This window comes from Camelus bactrianus, chromosome 29, assembly GCF_048773025.1.
Source record: "Camelus bactrianus isolate YW-2024 breed Bactrian camel chromosome 29, ASM4877302v1, whole genome shotgun sequence".
NCBI classification, from domain to species: Eukaryota; Metazoa; Chordata; class Mammalia; order Artiodactyla; family Camelidae; genus Camelus; species Camelus bactrianus.
In genome coordinates this window covers 24,503,907-24,511,345 of record NC_133567.1, presented here as the reverse complement: position 1 = coordinate 24,511,345, position 7,439 = coordinate 24,503,907, and the positions used below count along the sequence as shown (strand labels likewise).

Sequence of the window (7,439 nt, the reverse complement as noted above, 5' to 3'; positions counted from 1 at the left end):
GTACACTGATGGTTCTTCTCTTTCCCAGTTTCACTGAAGTTTGATTGTTGACTTTGTCAACTAAAGGAAACTCATTAAAGCTCTAGATGGATTTTGCTTGTTGTTCACATTAATTGAGTAGACTAGCTTCTCTGGGTATATTTAGTATAGTTGAGACTTCTGCCTTTCCAATGTTGGTTGAAAACAATGTATGCTTAAATTTAGTATGATCCAAGGCATCAGATTTACAGATCATAATGTTCTCCTGGTACCAAAATAAGTGTTATATGGTTATTTAAAAAGAAAATTCTATAGATTATTATTTATACCCTAACTTCAGAAGACATAAAAATGCTACTTTTAATTAGAAAGCCAACATTTAACTATGGCACTGACAGGGAATAGAAGTATGGACTATTAGAATGAGTGAGGATTTGGAATTAGAATTGAATATGAAACTCTACTTCTTAACAACTATACACACTTCAATAATTTTGGTTTTACTTATTCTCTCTAAGCTTCAGATAACTCATTTGTAAAAATATATAACAATATGTAGCTCATAATGTTACACAATTTAAAGCAAACAATACATGTTTATCAATGAGTCTTTGGTGCAAAAATCCCATACAACTCAAAGATCACAACAGATTCAAAAAAGTTAACATATCTTGTTTGTGTTACTGAGGGATACAGATCATCTGTGACTCCTTTGGGCATTGCTAGGTTTCATATATCTCCTCAACCCTCAATCCTGGCCCCAGACTCCATGAGTAGCCACTGCCTAGGTTGTGTTTTTCTCATGGTGAGGGCAGATGCAAGGGAGATGCAGTCAACCACATATACTTTTGCTGGAAGTTGGCATCATTCTTAACTGCCCACATTTGTTGGCCAAAGCAAGTTGTATGGACAAGTCCAAAGGGGCAGAGAGGAGACATCACCTACACAGAAACATGGAAAAAGTAGAAAAGGGTTTGGTAGCAATTAGTAGTTTCTACCACAGGCTACACTCTTGTTTACAGATATCTACTATTTTTTGACACACAAAAAGTGTGTATTCACCCTCTTCACAAGACACCTCAAAACTGTTGTCTAATCACTGCTTCAGCCTCAAAGTCTGGGATCTTGATCTACATTGTATTCATAAGATTTGGATTCTTTTAGTTTATGTGTCTTGTACATCAAACATGTGATTTTGAACAGTGACGTAAACATCAACAAATACTCCCATTTGGAAAGGGAAGTAATAAATTGGTCCTTAGGAATTCTGAAATTCTAGAGCACTGGTTAAAATGACTTCCTACTTTGGGATGAGGAATGATCCTTGATTATACCTTTGACAGTAGCTCCCAGTTCATTGTTCTCCATGGATTCTTCCCTCCCTCTGGGAGGTTTTTTGTTTGTTGGGTTGGTTTTTTTCCTGCTAGTATCTTTGCCCACCTGAAGAGAGTTTAGGAGAATATGCCCTCCTTAGTCCCTGAATGGCTTTTCCAGTCTGCTTCCTGCTGTTAGGAAGTTGGATGTTCAAGGGTTGTTTTAAATCTTAGTCACAATCTCTTTTAAATTCAACCTGGTAGCACTTAAGATACTTTTGTGATTTTTCTCTATTTGATTTAAATTACCTCCATGTGCCAATAGCGATACCAATAGCTTTGAGACATCTTTATCTTTCTAGACTAAGGTATATGTCTTAGAAACTTACCTAGCTTCTGTGAGACAGCACCATTGTTCTTTTTACACTGAGCCATTTTGTCCATCCAAAATATTTTTGAAGCCATGTTTACGGACCTTATTAGAGGATTTGGAGGTTACAGTCTTGACTGAATATTTGTCCTCCGGCCACGCCATGGTTTGAATTTTGTCCTGAGACTATGTCACTGAATATTTTTCTAACTGGGAAGGAAAAATGGATGCAGCTTTCAAGTCTGAAAAGGCTCATAAATCCTAGATTTTTCCACTGGAGCTTCTATTCCTGCTCATAAACAAGTCAATTATTTTCTTACTAATCTCTTTCTTGTAGAAGCATATCAAGTGCAGCTAATGAGAACCAACTCATTCTCACATCTTTAAAAAAAAAAGAAACTCTATGTCCAAGGCTGCAAGTTCATTAGGTATATTTTTTATATTTCAAGTTATTACAGTTTTATCAGCATCGTACAACATTTACCTCAATGCTTACTCCAAATTTACTGACACATATTTTAGATATTTTTGCTATATATAACAAAACTTTTTGTTTGTGTGTTATTTAGATTTTGCTGGAACTACAATCAGTTCAAATATCAGGGACTTAAAAAAAAACCCAAATATTTACTACTTGTTCAGTTTAGATGATGGCTACCACTCAGCTGGGCTCCATTCATCTTCTTACTTTAGTAACTGGGCTTATTCAGTAGTCACTACCTAGTTGATGATAGTCTTATAGTGAAGAGCAAGGGCAAGAAATTTGGGGGAAAAAAACACAAATGCTCTGTTCAATTAGCCAGAGAAAGTCACATGTTCAAATCCGAATTGATGCATTAGAAGGTATATTCTACCTACAGGAAAGCATAGTAACAGAGGCAAAAAAATAATAAATGTAAGCAACCAAAACAATGTACCACAATGGGCAATGTAAACCATATTATTAAGGGCAGAAAGTATGTGTCTAATAAAGATAGCTATTATTATATTATCATTATTACATTAAGTTTTGTTTATTGGTACAAATGTGGCATGCATACTAAATTTTTAACAATTACACAGTAATCTTCTGTGTATTATATATAAATTATTAGTAAAAGTAATTGGGCATTTAATAAAACATGATTTAGAGTAATTTTATTAATGAATCTTAAGTACCTATTATCAATGTTAAGTAATTTGTAAATGAATTTATCTTCAAAGTTGTGGATCATAGAAGTAATATCTGTACTTCTTAATTTAAAGAATGGCATTCTGGTGACTGTTGATAATACTGAATTTAAATGGAATGCAATAAAAAAAAACAGTAATAACTTTAGGATTTTACATAAGGAATTGGCACCTCTTTCCTTAAATGCATCAGTAGTCCTGAAGTTATATTTGTGTTTGAGAGATAAGCCAAATGCCATTACTTTGACCTATAGTGGTTTGTATTTTTAGAAAAGATGAAATAACCAACACTTGCATTTTTATATCTGCGATATGAACCAATAACTCCATGAAATTGGATGAGCACTAACCTTCTGTAAAAACTGATTAGTCCCATGTTCTAAGATAAAAATAATAAAATATGAAAATATTGAAAGAAAAAGTTTTCCTTCTAAGTTGTGAATTAAATTTCTCTGAAAAAAATGTTGAAAGCCACATGTTTACCCCAGAAGATGAAAAACTAAGTTGTGTGATTTATTGTTTTGAAGTTAGTAGAGAGTGCTAAAAAAAAGTTACACATTTCCTCCTAAAAACAGTTTACTCCCAGCACTTTATTTCAACCCTTTTCATCTTTATGTACAAAAAGAGCAATAACATAGAGGCTGAGTGTGTCACTGGTGATCTCAACCACACAAGAATGAAGCCCATGGGTTGATTTTGAAGTGTAGCTCACATACAAATCAATGCGTTCTAAGGGTTGTTGAAACCCAGATCAAATCTGATTTTTCTGAAGCAACGTGTTCCTTCATTAGAGACATCAAACATTACAGCATCACATTATTTTCCTTAAAGAATATTTGGAGAGAAATATGTTCGAACTTCAAAAATGAAAGTGTGCTCAGAAAATTTAATGAAAACAATTAAATCATTATCTGTCACTATATGAATATATACTTTATAATTTAAATTTTTCATTCTTATTAAAAATATTAATGAATACTGTGACACCTCATGTTTACTAAGTTAATTATATGTTGATAAATAGGAGACATATGCTCATTAAAAATTAAATGAGTCTATGTATACCTATGCAATACTGTATGTTGTGTTCTATTCTAGTAGAAGATACAATAAAAATGAGGAATGATGCTACAGCTATTATGATTTTAAAAATTCTCATCCTTTGAATTTATTTTGCTTATTGTCTTATATAGAAAAATTATTGGAAAAAATGTGAAGAAACAAAGCTGAAAATTAAGATTATGCAAAATTATCCCAAGACCCAATAAACTTGGTTAACTGTTTAATAAAACTGCAAATAATTCTGCAGTTTATTTTATATACTGGCTTTTTCTTAAGAGCCAAAATAAAATTTAGACATATTCATAGCTAAATGAAACATTTTACATTTCTAATTAAGTAGATTAAATACATTAGTTTATTTATGATAACCACATACTTAAATGACAAGGATGCTTCTTGAGAAGCCAGCAGTATGATTTTAGTTTATCAACTTCAAAATGTGGGTCTAATGAGATCTTAGAGCTTAATTTCCTCCACCCTTCATTGGCTCAAAGGTATTATTCAGTGCTAAAGCCAGTTTTTAATCAGAGGGCTGGGAATGAGTCATATGCATGAGGAGCCAAGAGAGCAGAATATGTTATGTTTATGAGGTGGTCCTTTCCCAAGGCTTGCCTCAGTAGACTGTATCTTTATTTTGAAGATGTCATGTGATTAGGGGTGCAGTGATATTGTGATAGGCTTTTACTTGGTTAGACACTTTGCCCTGGGAAAACCACAGAGTTGAGAGAAAAGGAGGCTTTGAGAGGCATCTTTAGTATACTGCTGTAAAATTTGGGAAGAAAATGTATTTTCAGTAGGTGTGTTTCTTCCTTCTGGCCACTGAAACTGTAAGATGCTAAGGGGCAATGGAAAGGAGTTGAAGAAGGAAACAGAAATTCTTCAGCTGCACATTGTTTAAACAGATTCACCAAAGTAGGAGGCTAGACAGAGCTTGTGTTTGGAGAGGGAAGAAAGCCTTGCAGTTCCTCTAGAAGCAAATACTCTTCAAAATGCTATTCTACTAACTTCATATCTCTTTTACTCCAAGGATAAAGAGTGATCAGGTCGATAAGTCCAAGGATGCTACAGGGCTGCAGAGAGGAGTAGAGCTTTAAGTGTAGAGTTTTAAAAAGTTGAAGACTGATCATGACAGGAGAATTCTATTTTTGGATTTCTCTCCTTTGCTTCATTTTCACTCAGTATGTTGCCCAGTGTAGAAATATTTCATGAGATCTTTGGGAACTGGTCCACACTGGTAATTTCCATCTTATCTGAGTCTGACAAGTGGAGTCAGGTGATACAGCTTTATTATTTGCATTGAATTGCTCAGTATTCAAATTACTTTTCTATAGTATTGTTCTTTTGGTTGCTTAAAATAATTGCTTTGAGTGATCTTGCTTTTTTCTTCTATTATTTCTTCTCACGTTCTCGTTTGAACTTTTTTGATAGATTTTATTTATTTAGAGTTTTAAATTCACAGCAAAATTGAATGGAAAATAAAGAGTTTCTGTATGTCTTCTAACTCTGGAAGCACAGCCTCCCCTGCTATCAATACCCAACATCAGAGTGGTGCGTTTTTAACAATCAGGGAACTTATATTGGCAAGTTATTATCACGCAAAGTCCATAGTTTATATTAGGTTTACTCTTGGTGTTGTGCATTCTTTGGGTTTTGACAAATGTTAAATATTACTTTTTTTTTTTTTAAGAGTTATTTGTTTTTGGTTGAAGTACAGTCAGTATACAATGTGTGTCAATTTCTGGTGTACAGCATGTTTCAGTCATACATATACATACATATATTTATTTTCACATTCTTTTTAAATTTTCATTATACATTACAAGATACTGAATAGAGTTCCCTGTGCTATACAGGAGAAACTTGTTCTTTATCTATTTTATATATAGTAGTTGGTATCTGCAAATCTGGAACTCCTAATTTATCCCTTTTGACCCCCGTCATAACCATGTTTATTTTCTGTGTCTGTGACTCTGTTTCTGTTTTTTGAATAAGTTCATTAATGTCTTTTTTTTAAGGTTCTACAAATAAGTGCTATCAATTGGTGTTTTTCTTTCTCTTTCTTAGAACTCTTTCTTACTTCCCTTAGAACGACAATCTCCAGGTCCATCCATGTTGCTGAAAATGGCATTATTTCATTCTTTTTTTATAGCTGAGTAGTATTCCATTATATACATATCTCACTTCTTTATCTAGTCATCTGTTGAAGGACACTTAGGTTGTTTCCATGTCCTGGCTATTGCGAACAGTGCTGCTATGAACATTGAGGTGTATGTATCTTTTCCAATTAGAGTTCCCTCCAGACATATGACCAGGAGTGGGATTGCTGGAACATATAGTATATTTATTTTTAGTTTTTTAAGGAATCTCTATACTGTTTTTCACAATGGCTGCACCAAACTACCTTCCCAGGGGACCCCCATCTGGAAGCGAGATCTGGAGTGCCTGAGTGAACTATCAGCCTTGTCTTCTGGGCCTGGGGACACCAAGGGCCTGGGGTACCGCATCTCAGGAACCCACGGCCAGCACAGTGAGCTGGGCTTACTCAGATTTTGAACCCCCACACCCACCCTCAACCCTGACAGCATCTGAGTCTCTAGCCTGATCCAAGCAGTCTCCCGACAGAACTCTGGCCACTTTGTCTGAATTCTCTGCGAGCCTGAAGACAGACCTTCCTCCACCCACCCCAAGTCTTGGAAGAAGCAGGCCAGGGCTGTGACGAGAGTCGTGGCGAGGGAGACGGCCGTGCAGACCCTCGATCCCGCCTTCACCTGCCAGCGGACTGAGGTGGCCGGCGGGGCGGCCATCGGGCCGGCCCTGGGAGGCGCCCAAGTGGACCCCACGCCCATCGCCAGCCTTGTGGTCGGCGCGGACACCATCCAGGCGCCCACGGCGCACAGCCCGGCCACGTGCATGCTCGACCCCGTGCTGGAGCAGCGGCTGAGCCCGACGGAGCCGTTCATCGAGGACAGCCGGCAGCTGCACGCCTCCTGCGCTGCCTGGACCAGGGCTCCTTCCACTTCCACACCCTGGAGGAAACTCAAAGTGTACATCACACAGCACAGGCCCGCCCCTCTGACCATGCAGGAGGCCCTGGAGGAAGCGAAGAAGGAGCTGGAAACTGCAGGAGTGTGCCTGGCACCCGAGGGGATGCACCCCAGGCCTCTGTCAATGGAACCCCGGGTGGAGTAGCCACCACTCATGGTGGGACAGAGGATGCCAGACCTCGCGGAGCGGCGCCACCTGGCCGGATGCTGGCCTTCCCACGAGCAGGGGCGGATGGCAGGGGTGCGCAGCCCCGTTACTAATGAGGACCCAGGGCCAGGCGTCCACGCTGGGGACTCCCGTGTGAGACACCAGGGCAGAGCTTCTGACCGGACTCTGCAACTCGGACAAGGTCTGTGCTGACGATGCGCCTCCTCCCTACCCAGTCTGAGCGCTTCTGACTTAAACGCACAGAGAAAAAGATCCTTTTAAAAAAGTCTTTATTTGAAGGCAAAACAGTAAAATCCACAAGAAATTGTTAAAAAAAAAAAAAAATTCCCATC

General features: G+C 37.8%; 1 pseudogene; it reads left to right on the top strand.

Annotated features, from left to right (window-relative positions):
* Positions 1–2,583: 2,583 nt before the first annotated feature.
* LOC105061962 (uncharacterized protein C19orf44 pseudogene) lies at positions 2,584–7,230 on the top strand (annotated as a pseudogene).
* Positions 7,231–7,439: the final 209 nt, after the last annotated feature.